Genomic DNA, 25,426 nt, shown 5'->3' with positions numbered 1-25,426 from the left:
ATGACCGACAAGGCTCCCGCCAACCATCACTTTTCATTTATATTTGTAGGTGTCACTTCCTCATCATGGCTGCCCTTCTGCATGGCATTATACAACGTTGTAAAGACTGGAGGGGGGTATCCGTACTCCTGCCCTCTATATGGCAGAGTAGAAGCACAGAGCACCCCAGCCATGATTCTCTATAAGGTAGCAATGGACGAGCAATCAAGGCTTAGGTTCTCAGGATGTGATGCAGGCTGGTTCTTAAGTACAGTGTAGTCTCCAAGCCCCCACAAAGGAATGTCCACTCACTATTTTAATGATAACACAGTTCTTTATATAAATAAGGCTTTGATTATGTACATATACAATAACACACTTTGTGCTCAGGCAATTCTAAAATGATAAATATATACAGTCTCTATGTGGTAGCACAATTACTTCTTTAATTCCATTAAAATGCATCAACTGAGGACAGTTTCAAATGGCATAAGAATCAATTAATAAAGTGAACCAACAATAGACTCGAGGAGGAAAACAAGCTGGTAAAGTAATTGGCAGAATACTGGGCCCCTACAACTAGGCACAGTTCTGTGTGAGGATCCCCACACCTGGGCAACCAGTAAATACGATAATAAAACAAACCCAGTCCAGTCCATATATTGCTTATGAGAGTCTTATTTCCTACCTTAAAGTTCTACCACCCCAATGTACCTGGTTTAGCAGAGTTCGACGTCGGGTCGTCGACGGATCCTTCTTGAGTGAACTCTCTTTTAGACAGGAGCCACGGTTCGCCGAGATAGCTCGAAGAAAAGGTCAACAATGGCGTCGAGGCAGCACCTTCGGTCCTGATGGGGCTCATCGACGATCGGTTGTGGGCGTCCTGCGAAGATATGATATGATAGGATATGATAGGTTATTTATAACATGCTTAATACCCAGAGGTTTCTAAGCGCGGACCCGGCGATCTAACCTGTGGTGCTCCATGTCGTCTTGCTTCCAAGGCGAGCATGTTGCCCCTGAGCTATCCTCCCGAAGATGAGGCGTGCTGTGCACCTCCAAGGCGATAGTTTGTTGCAGCAAAGAGTCAATGAAGAACTTTGGCCCAGCAAGGGCGTTGGGGGTCGTCAGCATCTTTGTGGTTTTCGGGTGGCGGGAAACCCACCTGAGCATTCTCCTCAGTTCGTCAGCCTTGACTTTCTCCGGCGGGACAAAGCTGTCAACGGTGATGAGCAAGGGAGTCCTTGATTCAAAGTGTTAGTATGCAATGCAGCGTTGCGGCTCCGGTTGTCGGCAGCACATCATCAAGCTGTCCCCGCTTCTGGGCAACATGGCTTCGATGGGCTTACAGTGGTAACGGCAAATCCTCCGAACCCTGGTCGACGGCAATGGACTTTGATGGCCTCGATGTCCGGGTACTTTACATTGATGACCCCGTCTCAGGTCAACAGTCTTTCCAAGGCTGGTATCCAGGGCACTTCGCCGAAGGTTAGCGGTCTAAACAATGTTCCCTCGTAGCACAGGAAGAGGTCTCCTAGCCAGGTCCTCTCTCGGATCAGTTTCTTGAAGGCACAGCAGCTTTCAGATTGTGTCAAAGGGATACAGCAGTTAACCTTCTTCTTCCGGCGTGGCTTCGAGATCAAGCATCAAGTTTCAACTTCAGTTTCTGAACGATTTTCATCAGTGAGAGGCAGCCAATCAGGCTCAAAGTGCATTTAGGCCATTCACTTCCCTCCAGATACTCACAAGGAATGTGGATTGGGACAAGTACCCAGCCATTCAGCACTCCACACTGTATTCATACCAGTTTCGGGCAGGGCCGTCTCAGTCTTTGTGTCACATACCAGAAACCAGACACCCATAACATGAAGTGCATATTGGTCACACACTCCATTCACCCAGGTCCCACCCCAAGGGTGTGCCCACAACATACAGTCTCTGGGAAGGCTCCAGCCAGTCTAGCCTGGACTTCCCCACAATACCATTTATGGAACTTCTACCCACCAGCTAGTCAGGGGGAAGGGACAGAGTCAGGGCTTCCCAGGACTTTGGGAAAACAAGGTAACAGGCAATAGAAATCAAGAGGCCACAGGGGCCATCCTGTCTCCTATCGCGAATCAACTGATTCCAATGGCAGGGCCTGGGTATCCCAAAATGGAGGATACTCAGAGCACCTGTCACATTCAGCATGGAGCTGCCATCAGCCCATACCCTGCTCTATGGGCCACCCACAGGTGCCCAAAAACATACACTAGGGGTACAGGGTTGTACCCACACCCATGGGTGCCATAAGGGTATCCCATCTTTCCCTCTCCTTTTAAACACGCTACTATCATCCCTATCCTCAAAAAGCTTCTGCCAGCCCCCACCTTGCCTCCAACTATCGCCCCATCTCTCTACTACCCTTCCTTTCTAAACTTCTTGAGCGTATAGTCTATTCTCAACTCTCTTCCTTCTTCTCCAACCACTCACTCCTTCCCTCCACCCAATCTGGCTTCCACCCACAGCACTCCGCTGAAACTGCCCTCACCTCTGTTCTCAACTCTCTCCTCTCTGCACGCCAAGCAAAGCACTCCTCCATCCTTATTCTCCTTGACCTTTCTGCTGCTTTTGATACTGTTGACCATCATCTTCTCCTCATCATCTCCTCACCTCCCTTTCATCATTTGGCTTCAAGGATAACATTCTTAACTGGCTCTCCTCTTATCTTTCTAACCACACCTTGTCTTTCTCCTGGGGTGGCTCCTCCTCCCCTTCTTTTCCTCTCAACTACAGAGTTCCCCAAGGTTTTGTTCTTGGCCCTTTTCTTTTCTCACTCTACACCTCATTCTTAGCTCCTATTATCTCCTCTTTTGGTATCTCCCACCACTTCTATGTTGGTGACACCTAGCCCTTCCTCTCCTTCTCCTCCTTCTCTCCTGACATTCATGATAAACTCTCTTCTTGCCTCTTTGCTATTACATCCTGGATGTCCTCACACTTCCTTACTCTGAATACTGATAGAACTGAACTCCTTTTCTTCCCTGCATTCACTGTCCCTCCTCCCTCCCCTCCCCCCTTCATTCTCTTTCCCCTCGCCCAGCTCTCCTTTCTCCACACTCGCGCAACCTTGGTCTCCATCTTGACCCTCACCTCTCTCTATCTCACTACATTTCTCTCACTGCTAAATCCTGTTGCTTTCACCTCTATAACATTCGGAAAATTTGACCCCTCCTTTCCTTTCACGCCACTAAACTTTTAATTACTTCCCTCCTATTCTCCAGACTCTTCTACTGTTCCTCCCTTCTCTTTGGACTCCCCTCCTCCCATCTCTCCCCTCTTAAATCCATCTACCACCCTGCCATCCGCTCCCTATGCCTTCTCTCACCTCTTGACTCCGTCTCCTCCTCCCTCACCTCTCTAGGTTGGCTCTCTTTCCACTCCCAACTCAAGTTCAAGTTCCTCTGCCTTGTTTTCAAATCCCTCTATGATCTTGCTCCCCCTTACCTCTCCTCCCTTTTTTCATTTCACACCCCTTCTTGTCCTCTCTGCTCTGCTATTCTTTTCCTACTCTCTCCTCCTCCTCCACCCTGTGCCCCCTCCCGCTTCCGCTCTTTCCAACTCCTTGCTCCTTTCCACTGGAGCCGCCTCCCCCTTCACATCCGCTCTTCTCCCTCCTACCCTTCGTTTCGCTCCTCTCTAAAATCTTACCCCTTCCACTCTCCTCCCTAGCACCCCTCCTTCTCTACCTCCTCCCTTCCCCTTTACCCTCACCTCATACTCCTCTTCTTCCTTACCAGCTCCATCCCTCCTTTCCCCTTCCTCCCCTCCCCCACTTGATTCTTGTCTCACTTTCTCCTACCTTCTTCCCTCACATTCCTGCTCTTTCCCCCGTCCTTAACTCCTCTATCACCTACCACTCCCTTGTTCACCTCCCCCCTGCTACACCCTTCTCTCCGCTGTAATATTGTAAGTTGTTCTTTATGCTGTTATCAGGTTGTGGTTCAATTGTCATCTTATGCTTGCTGTATGTTTACTTGTTCTCATGTAAAGCACTTTGGAGTAAAGGGCTATATAAATTCAATAAAATACAAATACAAATAGAAGGGTCTGTACACAAAATGAAATAGAGGAAGAGCTGCACTGCCAGGAGTGCATGGACTCGTGTGCATAAAATATCACAAACACCCATGATAAAGGAATAAAGAACAAGGACATGGAGGCCCTTTCCGTCCAATGCATTTCCAGCATCACAGTCACCGCCCCCCGACTGAGGTTAATGTGGTCTAATCTCCCACGAGATTGACACCCTCTTCCAGACGGTCAACACACCTTCTGGAAAGGCCATCTGCATTATCGTGACTCTTCCCTGGTCTATGCTCTAGGGGGAAGTCTAGCCCTTGCAGGCTAATGGACCACCTGAGCAGTTTCGGGTTCTCACCCTTCATCTGCATAAGCCACTTCAGGGGCTTATGATCTGTTTGGACCTTGAAGGTAGACCACGTAAGGTAGAGCCTAAAACACCCAAGGCTCCAAACTATGCTGAAACATTCCTTTTCAACAGTAGCCCACCTAAGTTTCCTACCCTTGAGTTGTCTACTGATGAATATGATTGGATGTTCCCTCCCTTTGTCATCTAACTGGGGCAAGACTTCTACAATTCCGGTATCGCAGGCATCAGTTTGAACGATAAAGGGTTTGCTGCAGTCAGGTGCACACAACACAGGTGCCCTACACAGACTTTCCTTCAAGCAAGTAAAGTCCTTCTGACAGTCTTCGGTCCAATTAAACTTCCTAGGTTGTTTGGGCGAAGTAAGAGCTGTCAGAGGGGCAGCTATGGATCCATAGTCTGCTATGAAGTTACGGTAATACCCAGTGAGACCCAAAAAAGCTCAAACCTGGGTTTGAGTAGTGGGAGTGTCCCAGTCATGTACATCATGTACCTTACTAGGGAGAAGTTGGATTTGACCCCCTCCTACCTCATGAACAAGATAAGTGACTTTCCCCTGAGCTATCTAGCACTTGCTGGCTTTGATACTGAGGTTTGCCCTTTTTAAGGCCTGCAACACCTTATCCAGGTGAGTCAAATGCTCTTCCCAGGTGGAACTGTAGACAGCAATGTCATCTAGGTAGGCCACACAAAAGGCCTGCAGCCCACTGAGCACATGATTGACCAATCTATGGAAGGTGGCAGGTGCATTTTCCAACCCAAAAGCCATGACTTTAAACTGGTAGAGCCCCTCAGGTGTGGAGAATGCAGTCTTTTCCTTGGCATGGTCCATCAGAGCTATTTGCCAATAGCCTGCGATAAGGTCAAAGGTGCTCACAAATTTGGCAAAACCTATGGTGTCCACAAGCTCATTAGCCCTGGGCAATGGTTGTCTATCAGTTTTGGTGACTGCGTTGACCCCTCTGTAGTCCACACTGAGCCGCCAATCCTTGGTACCTGCTTGGCAACTTGCCTTGGGGACAAGGACCACTGGACTGGACCAGGGACTGCTTGAGGGTTCAATAACACCCAGATCCAACATCTTGGCGAACACAGCTTGGATGTAGTTCTTCACAGTGTCTGACATCCTATAGCATCTGCTTTTGACAGGTATACTGTCACCAGTGTCAATTTCGTGCCTGAACCCTGGGGTGAGGCCTGGTGTCAGCGAGAACAGAGGCGCGTACTGCAGGAGCAAAGCCCTGCAGGCCCTCCGCTGCTCTGGTGTCAGATCTGGAGAGAGATGCACCCCCTCCACTCAGCCATCCTGAGGGTTGCTATGCAGCAAATCAGGAAGGGGCTCACTCTCATCCTTTTCTTGCTCTGAAGCTATCAAGAGACATGAGACTGCGGCTTCCCTATGGAAAGGCTTGAGCTTGTTGACGTGAAATACCTGAGGGCCTACCCCAGGAACTCCCATGACAACCAGATAATTGACTTTGCCCATCTTGGAGATGATCCTGAAGGGTCCAGTCCACTTATCTGCCAAAGCTCGAGGCTTGGTAGGCTCCATCACAACGATCTCCTGTCCTAGACTTGACTTTCTCCGGCGGGACAAAGCTGTCGACGGTGATGAGCAAGGGAGTCCTTGATTCAAAGTGTTAGTATGCAATGCAGCGTTGCGGCTCCGGTTGTCGGCATCACATCATCAAGCTGTCCCCGCTTCTGGGCAACATGGCTTCGATGGGCTTACAGTGGTAACGGCAAATCCTCCGAACCCTGGTCGACGGCAATGGACTTTGATGGCCTCGATGTCCGGGTACTTTACATTGATGACCCCGTCTCAGGTCAACAGTCTTTCCAAGGCTGGCATCCAGGGCACTTCGCCGAAGGTTAGCGGTCTAAACAATGTTCCCTCGTAGCACAGGAAGAGGTCTCCTAGCCAGGTCCTCTCTCGGATCAGTTTCTTGAAGGCACAGCAGCTTTCAGATTGTGTCAAAGGGATACAGCAGTTAACCTTCTTCTTCCGGCTCGGCTTCGAGATCAAGCATCAAGTTTCAACTTCAGCTTCTGAACGATTTTCATCAGTGAGAGGCAGGCAATCAGGCTCAAAGTGCATTTAGGCCATTCACTTCCCTCCAGATACTCACAAGGAATGTGTATTGGGACAAGCACTCTGCCATTCAGCACTCCACACTGTATTCATACCAGTTTCGGGCAGGGCCGTCTCAGTCTTTGTGTCACATACCAGAAACCAGACACCCATAACATGAAGTGCATATTGGTCACACACTCCATTCACCCAGGTCCCACCCCAAGGGTGTGCCCACAACATACAGTCTCTGGGAAGGCTCCAGCCAGTCTAGCCTGGTCTTCCCCACAATACCATTTATGGAACTTCTACCCACCAGCTAGTCAGGGGGAAGGGACAGAGTCAGGGCTTCCCAGGACTTTGTGAAAACAAGGTAACAGGCAATAGAAATCAAGAGGCCACAGGGGCCATCCTGTCTCCTATCGCGAATCAACTGATTCCAATGGCAGGGCCGGGGTATCCCAAAATGGAGGATACTCAGAGCACCTGTCACATTCAGCATGGAGCTGCCATCAGCCCATACCCTGCTCTATGGGCCACACACAGGTGCCCAAAAACATACACTAGGGGTACAGGGTTGTACCCACACCCATGGGTGCCATAAGGGTATCCCATCTTTCCCTCTCCTTTTAAACACGCTACTATCATCCCTATCCTCAAAAAGCTTCTGCCAGCCCCCACCTTGCCTCCAACTATCGCCCCATCTCTCTACTACCCTTCCTTTCTAAACTTCTTGAGCGTATAGTCTATTCTCAACTCTCTTCCTTCATCTCCAACCACTCACTCCTTCCCTCCACCCAATCTGGCTTCCACCCACAGCACTCCACTGAAACTGCCCTCACCTCTGTTCTCAACTCTCTCCTCTCTGCACGCCAAGCAAAGCACTCCTCCATCCTTATTCTCCTTGACCTTTCTGCTGCTTTTGATACTGTTGACCATCATCTTCTCCTCATCATCTCCTCACCTCCCTTTCATCATTTGGCTTCAAGGATAACGTTCTTAACTGGCTCTCCTCTTATCTTTCTAACCACACCTTGTCTTTCTCCTGGGGTGGCTCCTCCTCCCCTTCTTTTCCTCTCAACTACAGAGTTCCCCAAGGTTTTGTTCTTGGCCCTTTTCTTTTCTCACTCTACACCTCATTCTTAGCTCCTATTATCTCCTCTTTTGGTATCTCCCACCACTTCTATGTTGGTGACACCTAGCCCTTCCTCTCCTTCTCCTCCTTCTCTCCTGACATTCATGATAAACTCTCTTCTTGCCTCTTTGCTATTACATCCTGGATGTCCTCACACTTCCTTACTCTGAATACTGATAGAACTGAACTCCTTTTCTTCCCTGCATTCACTGTCCCTCCTCCCTCCCCTCCCCCCTTCATTCTCTTTCCCCTCGCCCAGCTCTCCTTTCTCCACACTCGCGCAACCTTGGTCTCCATCTTGACCCTCACCTCTCTCTATCTCACTACATTTCTCTCACTGCTAAATCCTGTTGCTTTCACCTCTATAACATTCGGAAAATTTGACCCCTCCTTTCCTTTCACGCCACTAAACTTTTAATTACTTCCCTCCTCTTCTCCGGACTCTTCTACTGTTCCTCCCTTCTCTTTGGACTCCCCTCCTCCCATCTCTCCCCTCTTAAATCCATCTACCACCCTGCCATCCGCTCCCTATGCCTTCTCTCACCTCTTGACTCCGTCTCCTCCTCCCTCACCTCTCTAGGTTGGCTCTCTTTCCACTCCCAACTCAAGTTCAAGTTCCTCTGCCTTGTTTTCAAATCCCTCTATGATCTTGCTCCCCCTTACCTCTCCTCCCTTTTTTCATTTCACACCCCTTCTTGTCCTCTCTGCTCTGCTATTCTTTTCCTACTCTCTCCTCCTCCTCCACCCTGTGCCCCCTCCCGCTTCCGCTCTTTCCAACTCCTTGCTCCTTTCCACTGGAGCCGCCTCCCCCTTCACATCCGCTCTTCTCCCTCCTACCCTTCGTTTCGCTCCTCTCTAAAATCTTACCCCTTCCACTCTCCTCCCTAGCACCCCTCCTTCTCTACCTCCTCCCTTCCCCTTTACCCTCACCTCATACTCCTCTTCTTCCTTACCAGCTCCATCCCTCCTTTCCCCCTTCCTCCCCTCCCCCACTTGATTCTTGTCTCACTTTCTCCTACCTTCTTCCCTCACATTCCTGCTCTTTCCCCCGTCCTTAACTCCTCTATCACCTACCACTCCCTTGTTCACCTCCCCCCTGCTACACCCTTCTCTCCGCTGTAATATTGTAAGTTGTTCTTTGTGCTGTTATCAGGTTGTGGTTCAATTGTCATCTTATGCTTGCTGTATGTTTACTTGTTCTCATGTAAAGCACTTTGGAGTAAAGGGCTATATAAATTCAATAAAATACAAATACAAATAGAAGGGTCTGTACACAAAATGAAATAGAGGAAGAGCTGCACTGCCAGGAGTGCATGGACTCGTGTGCATAAAATATCACAAACACCCATGATAAAGGAATAAAGAACAAGGACATGGAGGCCCTTTCCGTCCAATGCATTTCCAGTATCACAGTCACCGCCCCCCGACTGAGGTTAATGTGGTCTAATCTCCCACGAGATTGACACCCTCTTCCAGACGGTCAACACACCTTCTGGAAAGGCCATCTGCATTATCGTGACTCTTCCCTGGTCTATGCTCTAGGGGGAAGTCTAGCCCTTGCAGGCTAATGGACCACCTGAGCAGTTTCGGGTTCTCACCCTTCATCTGCATAAGCCACTTCAGGGGCTTATGATCTGTTTGGACCTTGAAGGTAGACCACGTAAGGTAGAGCCTAAAACACCCAAGGCTCCAAACTATGCTGAAACATTCCTTTTCAACAGTAGCCCACCTAAGTTTCCTACCCTTGAGTTGTCTACTGATGAATATGATTGGATGTTCCCTCCCTTTGTCATCTAACTGGGGCAAGACTTCTACAATTCCGGTATCGCAGGCATCAGTTTGAACGATAAAGGGTTTGCTGCAGTCAGGTGCACACAACACAGGTGCCCTACACAGACTTTCCTTCAAGCAAGTAAAGTCCTTCTGACAGTCTTCGGTCCAATTAAACTTCCTAGGTTGTTTGGGCGAAGTAAGAGCTGTCAGAGGGGCAGCTATGGATCCATAGTCTGCTATGAAGTTACGGTAATACCCAGTGAGACCCAAAAAAGCTCAAACCTGGGTTTGAGTAGTGGGAGTGTCCCAGTCATGTACATCATGTACCTTACTAGGGAGAAGTTGGATTTGACCCCCTCCTACCTCATGACCAAGATAAGTGACTTTCCCCTGAGCTATCTAGCACTTGCTGGCTTTGATACTGAGGTTTGCCCTTTTTAAGGCCTGCAACACCTTATCCAGGTGAGTCAAATGCTCTTCCCAGGTGGAACTGTAGACAGCAATGTCATCTAGGTAGGCCACACAAAAGGCCTGCAGCCCACTGAGCACATGATTGACCAATCTATGGAAGGTGGCAGGTGCATTTTCCAACCCAAAAGCCATGACTTTAAACTGGTAGAGCCCCTCAGGTGTGGAGAATGCAGTCTTTTCCTTGGCATGGTCCATCAGAGCTATTTGCCAATAGCCTGCGATAAGGTCAAAGGTGCTCACAAATTTGGCAAAACCTATGGTGTCCACAAGCTCATTAGCCCTGGGCAATGGTTGTCTATCAGTTTTGGTGACTGCGTTGACCCCTCTGTAGTCCACACTGAGCCGCCAATCCTTGGTACCTGCTTGGCAACTTGCCTTGGGGACAAGGACCACTGGACTGGACCAGGGACTGCTTGAGGGTTCAATAACACCCAGATCCAACATCTTGGCGAACACAGCTTGGATGTAGTTCTTCACAGTGTCTGACATCCTATAGCATCTGCTTTTGACAGGTATACTGTCACCAGTGTCAATTTCGTGCCTGAACCCTGGGGTGAGGCCTGGTGTCAGCGAGAACAGAGGCGCGTACTGCAGGAGCAAAGCCCTGCAGGCCCTCCGCTGCTCTGGTGTCAGATCTGGAGAGAGATGCACCCCCTCCACTCAGCCATCCTGAGGGTTGCTATGCAGCAAATCAGGAAGGGGCTCACTCTCATCCTTTTCTTGCTCTGAAGCTATCAAGAGACATGAGACTTCGGCTTCCCTATGGAAAGGCTTGAGCTTGTTGACGTGAAATACCTGAGGGCCTACCCCAGGAACTCCCATGACAACCAGATAATTGACTTTGCCCATCTTGGAGATGATCCTGAAGGGTCCAGTCCACTTATCTGCCAAAGCTCGAGGCTTGGTAGGCTCCATCACAACGATCTCCTGTCCTAGAGTCCAATCCACTTGTGAGGCTTTAAGGTCATGCCAGTATGTGTTCAATTCCTTATTGCTTTGTCACAAAACAACTGTGCCACACATTATTCATTTTCAAATGCTGTGTTTTAGTAGTTCAAAAGATTATGGAGCGCCCTGTATGTCGACACGTGTTTCGGCTTCACAAGAGCCTTTCTCAAAATAGGGCATATGTTCAATTCACATTTCACTTCATTAGTGCACAAAGTAAAATAACAGCAAACGTAAACATATTTTTTTACGTGTGTACAGACAGAGAGTGAGGAAGGGCGAAGGGTTGGATAAGATGAGTAATCTTGAATATCTATTTGACATTAAGTTATCCGTTAATTATACACAATGAGGTATATAGTGATGCATTCAGGTTGGTAACGCAGACTTTCATATTATAACCCCTGCAGTTGTTTTGTGTGAAAGCAATAAGTAGATACTTAACCACGGAGGTGGGGCACTGCTTCCTCCAAATCTTTTCACACCGATGTAACACTTTGAAACAGGAGATTCAACAGGTCGCAGGGCCAAAGAAGTTGTAACCCCTTAAAAGAACCCTGTCAACATTTTCCTTTATTCAATTCCTGGCTGGCCTTACAGTTCGCTGTTGCCTGGCCCATCATCTGTGTCATCCTCCTTCTGAGGCCTAACACATAGTCCCCCACTTGCTTGGCAGGACCTGGAGGGGTGGCTTCCAAACCTTCTGTGATCAAGGCAAGGGGCCCCCTCACGGGATGTCCAAAGAGCAACTCAAAGGGGCTGAAACCAACACCCTTTTGAGGTACCTCTCTCTAAGCGAACAGCAGGCATGGCAGGAGGCGATCCCATTTCCTCTTTAGGGGCTCTTCCAATGCATCCAGTGTGCCCTTGAGAGTTTTTTTAAATCTCTCAACCAGACCATTGGTCTGGGGATGGTAGGAGGTGGAGAACCTGTAGGTTAGTCTGCACTCTTTCCACATGGTTTTCATGTAACTCGACATGAAGTTGGGTCTTCTTTCAGAGACAACCTCCTTAGGGAATCCAACCCTGGTAAAAAAAAAAGCCCAGGAGAGCCCTGGCAACCACCTTGGCAGTAACAGTCTGAAGGGGTATAGCCTCAGGGTACCTGGTGGCATGATCTACCAAGACCAGGATGAACCGATGTTCTCCTGAAGTGGGAGGGTCAAGGGGACTGACAATGTCAATGCCCACCCTCTCAAATGGTGTGCCCACCACTGGCAACAGCTGCAGCTGGGCAATGACACTGCCTCCAGTCTTGCCAGACATCCGACAAGTGGGGCAGGTCTTGCAGTGGGACTCCACTTCTACTCCCATCCGGGGCAAGTAGAAATGGGCAGAGAGCATCTGCTTAGTCTTCTTGGTACCAAGATGACCAACTAAGAGCACCTCATGCGCCAACTGCAGCAGGAAAGGTCTGTAAACCTGGGGTACCACCAACCTCTTGAGGGCACCAGGTTCAGGCTTAGTGGGCTCACTACAAAGGAGCTCCCCCTCCTAATAAATCCGGAAAGACCTTGGCACTTCTCTTTGTGCCTGGGCCAGGGCCTGTGTCCTCAGACCCTCGAGAGAGTGGCACTATCTCTGTCCCTTACAGAAGTCGCGCCTTGAAATACTTGTGCATAGGCGCGTTATAAATGCCATATCATATCATATCATATCAAGTCGCCCCTAGAGGGCCCCCCTTCAGCTAGCAGGCATTGAAGCTCAGGTGATCCTCTGGGTTGAGGACCTCTCCTGCAGGAGGGTCTTCTGGCTCTTCTCCCTCAGGGGTTGAGTTTGGGTTTACCACTGGACCCAGCCCGTCCTGAGCATGAATCCCAGTGGGTGCTGCTGAAGCAGCAGGAAGAGGGGAAGCCCCCTTCACAGAGGTGGCCTTCGTACTCTTCTGTCTTCTTGCCTTGGGTCTCCCCCTGGCTTGGGTACCTGACTCGCAGTCAGAAGTGGTATTACCTGTGACCTAGTGCCTGCAGCAGCAGTCAGGGGGAGACCATCAGAGATCAACCCCAACTCCACTAGATCGTTACCTAACAGAATGTTAGCAGGGACGTTGTCCTGAACCAGGACAGGAAGCTTGTCTGTCTTGTCTCCAATTATGATTGTGACTGGGGCTTCAGGAGATAATTTGGGAGGCCCACCAGCTAACATGGTAGTTTTCAGAGGAGCACCTACATAGTCCTCTGGCTAGAGCAGGGCCCTGTCCACCACTGTCATGCTTGCCCCAGTGTCTCTCAAACCAGTAGATGGCTGGCCATTTAAGAGGACACTTCTCAAAAATCTATGGGTGTTCTGTGGGATTGTAGCTAGTACTTCTCGTACTGGTCCCAGGCCCCAAGGGACACTAAGGAAATCTCTACAGGAGCACCAAATGTGATCCCTGTAGAGGAGGGGAGGACAGTGGCTTCCACCTCAGACATGGGGTAAGGGTAGGTCAGGCTGACAGCCTGGACTCCAAGTGCCTTACCTTTACACTTGGAGTCACCCCTCTTGTGATCCAGAGCCCCACAGTCCCAACAAGTTCCTGGAATGCGGGGTACGGTACTGGAACCACTGGGAGCCTGCTTTGCATTAGGTGGACCACTACTTTTACTCCCACCCACATAGGACTTATCCCCACTAGATGTGTGGGTCTTTGGAGAGGAAGGTTTTGGTTTACTTGACTGTGCCTGCTTTTGGGACTCCTCAGACGTCTGAGAAGCCCCCTTTTATTTGTCCTTGTCCTTCCCACTGGGTTCCTTAAGGGACAGCTGGTGGGAGACGCACTTGTCAGCCAGCCTGCTAGCTTAAATGGATCTAACATGTTCTGGTCAGCAAAATACTGATGCAGCTCTGGTCAACACTGTAAAGATTGGAGGGGGCTATCTGTACTCCTGCTCTCTATATGGCAGAGTAGAAGCACAGAGCACGTCAGCCAAAATTCTCTATTGTGTAGCGAAGGTCAAGAAATCAAGGCTTAAGCTCTCAGGAGGCGATGCAGGCTGGTTCTTAAGTACAGTGTAGCCCCAAAGCACCCACAAAGGAATGTCCACACACTATGTTAGTGAAAACACAAATCTTTATATAAATAGGCTAAAGTTATGTACACAATCACAATAAGACACATTTTTCTCAGGTTAATCTAAAATGGTAAATATATACTGTTTCTATGTGGTACCACAAATATAATTTGATTCCTTTAAAATGCATTAACTGTACTCAGTTCAAATGCCATACAAATCAGTTAATACACTGAACCAACAGTAGACATAGGAGGAAAGCAGGTTGGTTGAAACAATAGGCAGAATTCTGGCCCTGTTACCTACACACAGTTCTGTGTGAGGATCCCCCCACCTGGGCAACCAAATAAAGATATAATACAAGCCCAGTCCATATATTGTTCAATATGATTCTTATTTCCTTTTAAATAGTTCTACCACCCCAATGTACCTGGATTAGTAGATTTCTACATCAGGTCATCGACAGATCCTTCTTGAGCAGCTCCCTTTAAGGCAGGAGCCACGGATCATCGAGACCCCTAGAAGAAAAGGTGAACAATGGCGTCGAGGCAGCAGCTTCGGTCCTGGCGGTGCTCGTCGACGATCAGTCATGGATGTCCTACGAAAATGAGGCATGAGGTGCACCTCGACAGCATTATTTGCAGCAAAGAGTCAATGAAGAAATTTGGCCCAGCAAAGGCGTCGGGTCGCCAGCATCTTTGTGGTCTTTGGGGTGGCAGAAAACCCACCGGCGGATTCTCCTCGGTTTGTCGGCACCTTGACTTTCTCCGACTGGACAAAGCGGTTGACAGTGATGAGCAAGGGAGTCCTTGATTCAAAGTGTTCTTAGGCAATGGAGCGTTGTGGCTCCAGTTGTCTGCAGCACAGCGTCAAGCTGACCCCGCTTCGGGGCAACACGGCTTCGACGGGCTTCCAGTGGTTACGGCAAATCCTCCTAACCCTGGTCGATGGCAATGGAATTTTATGGCCTCGATTTCCGGTGCTTTACTTCAAGATTCCTCGGCAGTCCCCGTCTCCGGTCGACAGTCTTTCGAAGGCTGGCTTCCAGGGCGTTTCGGCGAAGGTTAGCGGTCTGCCGAATGTTCCCTCGTAGCTCGGGAAGAAATCTCCTAGACAGGTCCTCTCTCGGATCAGTTTCTTGAAGGCACAGCAGCTTTCAAATTGCGTCAAAGGCAAACAGCAGTTAACCTTCTTCTTCCGGCTCGGCTTCAAGATCAAGCATCAAGTTTCAACTTCAGTTTCTGACCGATTTCCATCAGTGAGAGGCAGGCAATCAGGCTCAAAGTGCATTTAGGCCATTCACTTCCCTCCAGATACTCACAAGGAATGTGTATTGGGCAAGTACCCAGCCATTCAGCACTCCACACATACCAGTTTCAGGGCAGGGCTGTCTCATTCATTGTGTTACATACCAGAAACCAGACACCCATAACATAAAGTGCATATTGGTCACACACTCCATTCACCCAGGTCCCACCGCAAGGGTGTGCCCACAACATACAGTCTCTGGTAAGGCTCCAGCCAGTCTGGCCGGGACTTCCCCACAATACCATAAAAGGAACCTCCACCCAACAGCCAGTCATGGGGAAGGGACAGAGTCAGGGCTCCCCGGAACTTTGGGAAAACAAGGTAACAGGCAATAGAAAGGGGCCATCCTGTCTCCTATTGCGAATCAACTGATTCCAATGGCAGGGCCTGGGCATCCCAAAATGGAGGATACTCAGTGCACCTGTCACATTCAGCATGGAGCTGCCACCAACCCATACCCTGCTCTATGGGCCACACACAGGTGCCCAAAAACATACACTAGGGGTATAGGTTTGTACCCCAACCCATGGGTGCCATAAGGGTATCCCACCTTTCCCTCTCCTTTTAAACACGCTACTATCATCCCTATCCTCAAAAACCTTCTGCCAGCCCCCACCTTGCCTCCAACTATCGCCCTATCTCTCTACTACCCTTCCTTTCTAAAATTCTTGAGCGTATTGTCTATTCTCAACTCTATTCTCAACTCTCTTCCTTCATCTCCAACCACTCACTCCTTCCCTCCACCCAATCTGGATTCCGCCCACAGCACTCCACTGAAACTGCAATCACCTCTGTTCTCAACTCTCTCCTCTCTGCACGCCAAGCAAAGCACTCCTCCATCCTTATTCTCCTTGACCTTTCTGCTGCTTTTGATACTGTTGGCCATCATCTTCTCCTCATCATCTTCTCCTCACCTCCCTTTCATCATTTGGCTTCAAGGATAACCTTCTTAACTGGCTCTCCTCTTATCTTTCTAACCGCACCTTGTCTGTCTCCTGGGGTGGCTCCTCCTCCCCTTCTTTTCCTCTCAAGTACGGAGTTCTCCAAGGTTTTGTTCTTGGCCCTTTTCTTTTCTCACTCTACACCTCATTCTTAGCTCCTATTATCTCCTCTTTTGGCATCTTCCACCACTTCTATGCTGGTGACTCCCAGCCACAGGGGCCACCTTGTTTCCTATCAGGAATCAACTGATTCCAATGGCAGGGCCTGGGTATCCCAAAATGGAGGATACTCAGAGCACCTGTCAAATTCAGCATGGTGCTGCCACCAGCCTATACCCTGCTCTGTGGGTCACACACAGGTGCCCAAAAACATACACTAGGGGCACAGGGTTGTACCCCCACCCATGGGTGCCGTAAAGGTATCCCATGGGTCTGTACACCAAACCAAAAAGAGGAAGAGCTGCACTGCCAGGTGTCCCACATGAACTCCTGGGCAGAAAATAACACAGAACACACATGAAAAGGGAGAACAGGACAAGGACAATGAGGGCCTGTCCCTCCAATGCATTTCCAGCATCACAAACGTCATGCCTATTTTCGGATGAATTCATCCTGTGCTTGTTTGTTTTTAGTGCAGACTGTAAGCGTGTCCTTGACCATGTCCTCTGCGCTACTTCCAGTTTCACATGGGGCCACCACTTCCCCCGTTCTCATCAGGTAGTCCTCTACTGGCTCTGAAGTAAAGTCCTTTCTGTGTTGGGTAATATACCCCTTGTTGGTGCAGCTCTTGGCTATCCTTAATGTTTTTTTATGAACATAGATATTGTCATGTGCTGCCAAGACTGGCCTGTAGGGCTTTTAAAAACACTGCATTTTTACTTTGGACCATTAGGTGTTTCTTGCGACACCTATAAACCTAAACTATTGCAATAGAGTATAGACAGGGAGGAATGGCATATGTGGAGGTACACACACCCTGTAGGTGTTGTTTGGTTATGAGCCAACCCATTGACTGCCCACAGGCATGCTAATCCCTATGGCAGTCACCACCCATTCCTGCCTCTGCCCACCCAAAACACGTCCTCCTGGGAACTCTTTGACCTCGCTTTAATCAAGACTTACCATCAGTCTTTGTATTCCAAGTGCCGGCCAGTGTTTGTTCAGAGAAGTCTTCTGAGAGTTAATGGGCCTCATTACGAGGGTGCCGGTGCAGTGTTATCGTGCTGGTATCAACGCTTAGAATCTGTTCACAAATAGTTCACTCCGATGGTGAAGGAGTGTGCAGTGGAAAAGGTGCACAAAATGTTGACTACTATGAGGAGGCCCACGCAACACCTTGTGCAGGCAAGTGGGCACTCGTGGAAAGCAGAGGAAAGAAGATATAAAGATAGGAGGGAAGGAGAGTCTGCTGCCACGAAGGGAAGGGAGCGCAGGCAAACCGGCATCCATGCCAAAAATAAGGAAACAGGAAAGCTGATATTAGAGAAGGTGCTCACACCGGCCGCGCAAAGACCATGGAAGACAAGAGTAACAAAGATGTAATGGCACGAAGGAGGATAAGGTTGCAAGAGATAAATGGGAAAGTGAGGGTGGTGGAAGAGAGGAGGGAAGTGAGACTCACACAAGCAAACAAAAGAAAGAATGAGGTGAAGAAGGGTACGGTAGTGGAGTAAAACATAAAGTGCCGAGGACCTCTGCAACAAGCACAACAGAACTGGAGAACCACCCAACGTAACAGCCTGAACGGGAGGATTCAGTTCAGTTCCAGGGTGAAGTGAAAGGTGTGGGAAAGTTGAGAAAATGACAGAGGGCGAGAACGAAGGATGTACAAAAGAATGAAGGGAAATGGTGGCAAGAGGACGTGATCAATGCTGACAAAGTGGCAGAGGAAGAGAGCGAGCGGATGCAACAGCCTGGGAAGCTGGCAGAAGGGCCCCTAAATGAAGGTTAGCCACAGACAGTACCCCTGAGTAGGCACCTAAACTTCTGGGAGAGCTGGAAGAGGGAGAACAGTTTACAGGGAAAAGCTAAAAGAGAAGACCTCAACGACCACCAGAAAGCAGCAGAAGAAACACTGATCCCCTCCAAAGATGATAAGCAGGGGGGAGATGTAGAGTGGTGAGGGAGCAAGGAGGAAGGAGACACCACAGAGAACAGGGGAGGAAGAGGAGGGGATGCTAGAGCCCCATAAGCTGAAGAGGAATAATAAAGAAGGTTGTACCTCGGCCCATCACCATACCCAGGGTCCAGCCACCCACCGTAACAGAAAGCTTTTTGTTGGAACTGTGCCGGGAGGCTGTAATGATCCAGCAAGGAGCTAATGTTGGGCTCGTCCTGAGCCGTGGGGCTGCTGTGGTGGGTGAATTTAATTTTTGCCGTGTGGGTGTGGTTTTCCATTTAAATCTGTTCTCACAATATTTACCACAGTGACTGGAACTATTTTTTTCATCTTGGGTCTCAGTACTGATTTAAAGATTCCCCGAAATAAGGGATTTACTGTGGTTTTGCTAAATGTGAGGCCGGGTGGGCTGCTCAACTGAGGTTGAGGTGATGCGTTCATGCATTGCACTGTTTAGAGTACGTAGCAGATTGTGTTTTTACAAATCAAGGAACGTTATTCAGATGTTAGCCTAACCATGTTTTTCTACAAAGGAATGGCAAATGTTAGGTTTAGTGAACCGTCTTTCTAAGAATAGCAATGAATGCGCGCACAAATGGAGTGTCAGAGAGTGCTGTTGGCTGTCGTGGCCTCATGCTGGAGAGAGGTATTTTCTGTGTACAGCTGTGTACAGCAGCTTCGCCGCAACATTGATGAATTTATCACACTTACATCCTGAAACAAAATGTTACCTCCGCCCCCAGCTTTTTGGCACCTCTTAAGAGCACGTGGGCACGCGCACCAGCGCGCGTGCACCGAGGGAGTGCCAGAGAGTGCTATTGGCTGGGGAGCAGGGGAGCGAGGGGTAAGTGGGCTACTCGTTTGAGCTTACGGCTGTAGGAAAATCGTGTGATAGTCTTGTGAGATAATACACATTGGTTGGTGTAGCTTCATCACAAAGAATGAAGAAAAAAGTGCTGAGTGTTGAGCACTTTTTGGCTGCTCCCTGATTATTTACTAATGGAAGAAAAACCCTATCCAGGGCCATAGCGATGCCCTTGCCTCTATCGCTAGAAAAAGAGGCGGATGACTATGGATTTACTGAGCTAAACCCATGTAGTATGTTACAGGGTGAAAGTGGAATAAACGATGTGCAGTTTGAACAGCCTTTAGTGGAATGATGCAAGATTATTCTGGGAACTAGTAAATCGAACAGAGGAAATACAACAACATTTAATTACCAATCCCATTTCAGAGGAAAAATGGGTTATGCATTTTGCAAATATCTCCAAACTCCCTTGTAAGGAAGGGCCTAAGGCCAGTTGCCAGAGTGTCACTTGGAAGATTGATAGCTCTATTGGAAATATTGCAGCAAAGTTTTCCAGGTGAAATCCATCAAGAGCAGGGGTGCCAAATAAGTTTACAAATGTCCTCATAAAACTAAATGTGGGTCTTTGGGCCAAAATGTTCCCTATTGAATTCAATGATAGTCTGGAAACACAAGAGATTCCAGAGTCTTGGAAAGTATCACATATGATTCCTATATATAAGAAAGGATCTAGACTCCTACCGTCTAACTGTAGGTCAATAGCCATAATGGACGTGGACTTGAAAATCTTTGCCACAGTTGTGTTGGACCACATAGAGGAATGGTGTGCTGCAAATCAAATAATGGATTACAGAGACATGGGGTTCAGGGGGAATATTTGTATGGACTGTGGAGGTTTATTGCGTACTTATCTACAGGGTCTTGCATGGTCGAAGTCAAATTCACCTGTGTATTTTGCATCAATGCATCTCAGTATGGCGTTCGATACCGTTAAAAGAACGATCCTGTGGAACACAGTAGAGACGTATGGTATGCTGAGTATCCTATTGAGTATCTTGATCCACTTACACAGGGAGTTCGACTAAACTCAGAAGGTTTGATGTTGCGGGTCTTCAGTACATATCATGGCTTTCCTCAGGGGAATATTTTGGGCACGTGGCGTGGGCACGGTCTTGGACCACAAATCCTTAGTTGTCCCCAAAATTGGGTCCCTGAAAATCAACTGGGCGGCATACACCAATACATTTATTTTCCTAGACTCAACACCTATTGGCTTGCAAAGATTGATAAATGCTTTCGGTGAGTACATAAATTCAATTGAGCTTAAAATCAATCCGTTCAAAATGGTGATATTGAGAATCTGTAAAGGGCGTTGATTAAAACCAAGTATCAATGGTATTGGGAAAAAAAAGCTATCTATCAAAGATAATATGCAATACTTAAGATATCCAGTCATAGCGAACCACAATAAAATATTTTTTAGAAATTATTTGAAATCAAAAGTGGCTGGGATGATAAGTCAATTGCGTCCAGTGGCTAGAAAGTTTGGAACATTTTAGTTTGTGCCATGCCGTGAATACTATAGACTCAAAGTGTTGCTCGCCATATTGAAGGAGCTCATCCCCAAACACAGATCCCAAACTTGGAATAAATGGAACAGAGGAAATACAACAACATTTAATTACCAATCCCATTTCAGAGGAAAAATGGGTTATGCATTTTGCAAATATCTCCAAACTCCCTTGTAAGGAAGGGCCTAAGGCCAGTTGCCAGAGTGTCACTTGGAAGATTGATAGCTCTATTGGAAATATTGCAGCAAAGTTTTCCAGGTGAAATCCATCAAGAGCAGGGGTGCCAAATAAGTTTACAAATGTCCTCATAAAACTAAATGTGGGTCTTTGGGCCAAAATGTTCCCTATTGAATTCAATGATAGTCTGGAAACACAAGAGATTCCAGAGTCTTGGAAAGTATCACATATGATTCCTATATATAAGAAAGGATCTAGACTCCTACCGTCTAACTGTAGGTCAATAGCCATAATGGACGTGGACTTGAAAATCTTTGCCACAGTTGTGTTGGACCACATAGAGGAATGGTGTGCTGCAAATCAAATAATGGATTACAGAGACATGGGGTTCAGGGGGAATATTTGTATGGACTGTGGAGGTTTATTGCGTACTTATCTACAGGGTCTTGCATGGTCGAAGTCAAATTCACCTGTGTATTTTGCATCAATGCATCTCAGTATGGCGTTCGATACCGTTAAAAGAACGATCCTGTGGAACACAGTAGAGACGTATGGTATGCTGAGTATCCTATTGAGTATCTTGATCCACTTACACAGGGAGTTCGACTAAACTCAGAAGGTTTGATGTTGCGGGTCTTCAGTACATATCATGGCTTTCCTCAGGGGAATATTTTGGGCACGTGGCGTGGGCACGGTCTTGGACCACAAATCCTTAGTTGTCCCCAAAATTGGGTCCCTGAAAATCAACTGGGCGGCATACACCAATACATTTATTTTCCTAGACTCAACACCTATTGGCTTGCAAAGATTGATAAATGCTTTCGGTGAGTACATAAATTCAATTGAGCTTAAAATCAATCCGTTCAAAATGGTGATATTGAGAATCTGTAAAGGGCGTTGATTAAAACCAAGTATCAATGGTATTGGGAAAAAAAAGCTATCTATCAAAGATAATATGCAATACTTAAGATATCCAGTCATAGCGAACCACAATAAAATATTTTTTAGAAATTATTTGAAATCAAAAGTGGCTGGGATGATAAGTCAATTGCGTCCAGTGGCTAGAAAGTTTGGAACATTTTAGTTTGTGCCATGCCGTGAATACTATAGACTCAAAGTGTTGCTCGCCATATTGAAGGAGCTCATCCCCAAACACAGATCCCAAACTTGGAATAAATGGACTCCCCTCCTGTAGGGAATGAGACCAGGAGATAGATTGCAAGTTGAACAAAGTTTATATTAGGTAAAAAATGCATGCAGAGAACTCTGCTGTCCTGCGAGCGCTCTGCCAAACATCACACAGGCAGCACATTATAAGACTGAAACGCATCACTGCTGACGCTTCGATATAGGTGTATGATACTTGAACATAATAGGCTAGACGTGCAGATACATTATAGAAACATAGGTGACAGTCACACTCGATTGGCTGGATGCGTGGGTGTTCGCCGAGCAGCACGTGGGTCAGCTGGGCTCATCTCTACGGGACGAAGGTCAAGCACACAATATGAAGCATAACTAACTAATCTATCTTAGCAAAAACTGGAACTGAAGGCATGCAACAAATAATCGTTAGAAAAACTGGACAGTCATGGGGATGTTGTAGAGTTCATATTGTTAGATATCTTGATCGATTTTGCCCTTTATACCCTCGGGCCTATGAATCCTGGCGTTCGGGCCCAGGTGCCCACCTTGGAGGTTTTGATCTACCTGATCCCTCATGATAAAAGTTGACATGTGTAATTTTTACCCAGGAGATACAATGGTAGGGGATTAGATCTGTGGTGGGTGATCGGTTTGCCCATAAAAAGGGGGTCAGATGTGTATCTACATCAAGAGAGGTCGGAGAACTGTGGTTCTTCAGGGTGGAGGTCCCGGGGCAATAGACAGGTTTGTGGAGACTGATGGGCATGCGGGCGGTGGCTCTGCTCCGGTCACACACAGGGCAGTGAGCTCAGAGGAAGAGAAAGAATACTGTGTCTTTTGCAACAATTTGCGACTAGGCTTCCAGGAGAAAAGAGCTTGTGCGGCGCAGACAGAGGAGGAGGTGGTGGGGGCAGGTGGGCTGACTGTGCGCGGCACTGGACAGGTGGAGAGATGGGTTTTTTGGAAATCATTGTGCGCCCTAGTAATAAGATGGAGTTTGGAGTGGCATAAAATGGAGACTGTATGTGTCATCCAATGGCTTCTGTCCCCTGTCGTCAGATGGCCGACATGGGCAAGTCTCCCCCCATTGGATAAGCAAGAGGTCCATTTCACGCGGCAATGTACGGGGGCCTCATAAAGACCACCGCTCCCCAACATTCCTCCCTTTCGTTACTCCTAAAGTAATGAATACCCTTGGCCATTAGTGCGTCTATGTTCTTCTGCCTCCATCAGCGCAAAATCCCAGGCTGGAGTCCCCTTTATTGGCATCCAAGCCCTGCATACAGATTTTAGACTTTCACGCCTTCTGGCATTTTACTCAGGAGTACATGTCATGTAGATGCACCCACCATTCCCAGCCAGGTCAGCCCACACCTCCTTTTACCATTCTAACTCATGGGGTTCTTTGATGGTTGTATGCCACAAGTTGTCCACTCTATCCCCTATGTTGTACATGGCTGTCATACGGTATTTGCACTCATTGTCTTCACCTGTTTGTACTTGCACTCTTTAGTATCATGAGGCACTTTGTTTGGATTGCCCACTGTCACCATCATCATTGCACTACTAGGCATAGATTTTGCTCAGCATCGAACACCTACCTGGCACACACAAAATATCCTCAGCAAGAATACTATCATGGGGACCAGTAGCTTCATTGCAGTCCCGAACCATGATGGTACCCAGTCAAAAACTGTCTCGAACCAGTCACTAGGCTGGACCCCACCTTCCTACTTCATCCTTTCCCTGAGATTGTGTACTGCAGCAATTACATGTGATAGTGTCCCATTGTCAGAGTCTGCAGAAGGCACGAATGTGCAACATGCACTCCCGATTTTTCAGCAAACACCGCCTTCTGTTGCTGTGAGGAGGTCCAAGACGTAGCGGTTCTGCATTGTCATCAACCGCAGGGCTCTGAGTTCTACCTTGATGTTGAACCCTTCTTCAGTGTCGTTGGCCAATTGGATCAGCTCCCACCTCACAATCTGCAACCATTTGGCATATTCTCGGGCTTTGATGCTCGGTATGAGTGATGCAAAATATGTCTCCGCTGAGTTGAATAGTTTGAACTGGTCCAGTATCTGTGCTAAGAGATTGGAAGAGTTTGTATATATGTAGTTTGAAGCTCTCTTTTTACGTGACACTCTGTCTTGCAGCTTGTCCTCCGACAGCACTTCATACATGGGGGTTCTTCGGTTGTTGACTGGGGTGCAGAGAACAGTCTTGGGGGCACCCTCTCCCCTTGGACGTGGCCCTCCGGGATCACCATCGGGGCTGAATGCAGCGTAGCCAGAGCACAAGTGCTGCTTCATGATTGCGGAAGGTGCCAATATGCCTGTTTGCCACATACCCAATAATTATCAAGGCAGCTGTTCCCTTTCACATGTCGGGGAGGACACGCGTTTTGTGGCAGTATTTGTTTGATCCCATGGGTACCTTTCCTTCTCCGTGAAAACAAAGTTCGTATTTCACTTCTCATTGGTTCTTGATTGGCTTCTCAAGAGCTGTTACCCATGTTAGCTTGGCAATGTGCTGAGGCCATGTTTGAGTGCATGTTCTTTCTATCCATTGAAATCTTTCTTCTGACAGTCCTCGTAGTGCTTCTGCTTTGCACATTACTTGTCTCTTGCCATTTGCTTTCTGCGAACATTGTTCCCTTTATGACGATAAACGTCTATGATTCAAATCACTCCTTGAGGGTTACTGTGGCAGGTCTTCTCGTTCTGAAGCAGTTGTAGCGTTACTGTGTGTGCTTGGAAGGTACTTCGAATTCTACAAAGTGCAAGATGAACGAGACACTGGGCATCCGCTATGGGGGTTTCCTGTGGCATTAGAACGTTAGGTGTCCCTGACGCGTGAGGAATCAGAGAACACACAAAGCAGCATTCATGTGTTACCTGCTTGCCCATGGTGCTCATGTCATTGTAGCATTTATTAGCTTGGTCTGGGTGGCGGGGGTCTTCTACTGCATCCAGCCCTAGGCCATGGTATGCATCATATCTATTTCCCTTTTGCTCCTATTACTCCCCCCTAGACCAGAGTGTATCTGCATAATTCTTTGATAGAGGATAGGAAAAATGCCTACATTTAACTTTTCGTTCTGTTCATAATTATGTTGCCAAAACTGTGTGTTCGGAGGAGTACTGGGAGTGGTTGCTTGGAACATAATGTGCATAAACTCGACATTTGCGGTAGGGTCAGAGGTTGTCTGAGAGTGAGTATCACTCTCAGACATCAGAGGTTGGTCGCTATTCATCATGCACATAAATTACGTTCATTGTTGGGGACCCCAACTGAGGTGCTCTCATTGTGCTGTTCTTATGCAAGGAGGTAAGATTTGCAGAGGCATTGTGGACCTACATCAGTTTCACCCCATTCCATATTAGCTGGGTTTATTCTTGCACAAGGTTTCCCCCACCTCCCTTCTTTTATATCTCTAACAATAAAAGAAACACTCCAGTACAAACCTAAACATAATAAAAGTTTAGAAAATACAATGGCCATAAAATAAAGGCCCAGTCGTAAGAGTAAGCCCTAGTGGCGCTAACATTGTCCCT

General features: G+C 47.8%; 1 protein-coding gene across 3 annotated transcripts in view; it reads left to right on the top strand.

Moving 5' to 3' along the window:
- Positions 1–25,426, top strand: part of LOC138562831 (E3 ubiquitin-protein ligase TRIM39-like) — a 232,784-nt gene that overhangs the window by 168,339 nt on the left and 39,019 nt on the right. The window lies entirely within an intron of this gene.

Source organism: Ambystoma mexicanum, unplaced genomic scaffold (genome assembly GCF_040938575.1).
Source record: "Ambystoma mexicanum isolate Mex_15411 unplaced genomic scaffold, UKY_AmexF1_1 Mex_scaf70, whole genome shotgun sequence".
Taxonomy (NCBI): domain Eukaryota; kingdom Metazoa; phylum Chordata; class Amphibia; order Caudata; family Ambystomatidae; genus Ambystoma; species Ambystoma mexicanum.
This window is presented reverse-complemented; position numbering and strand designations above follow the sequence as displayed.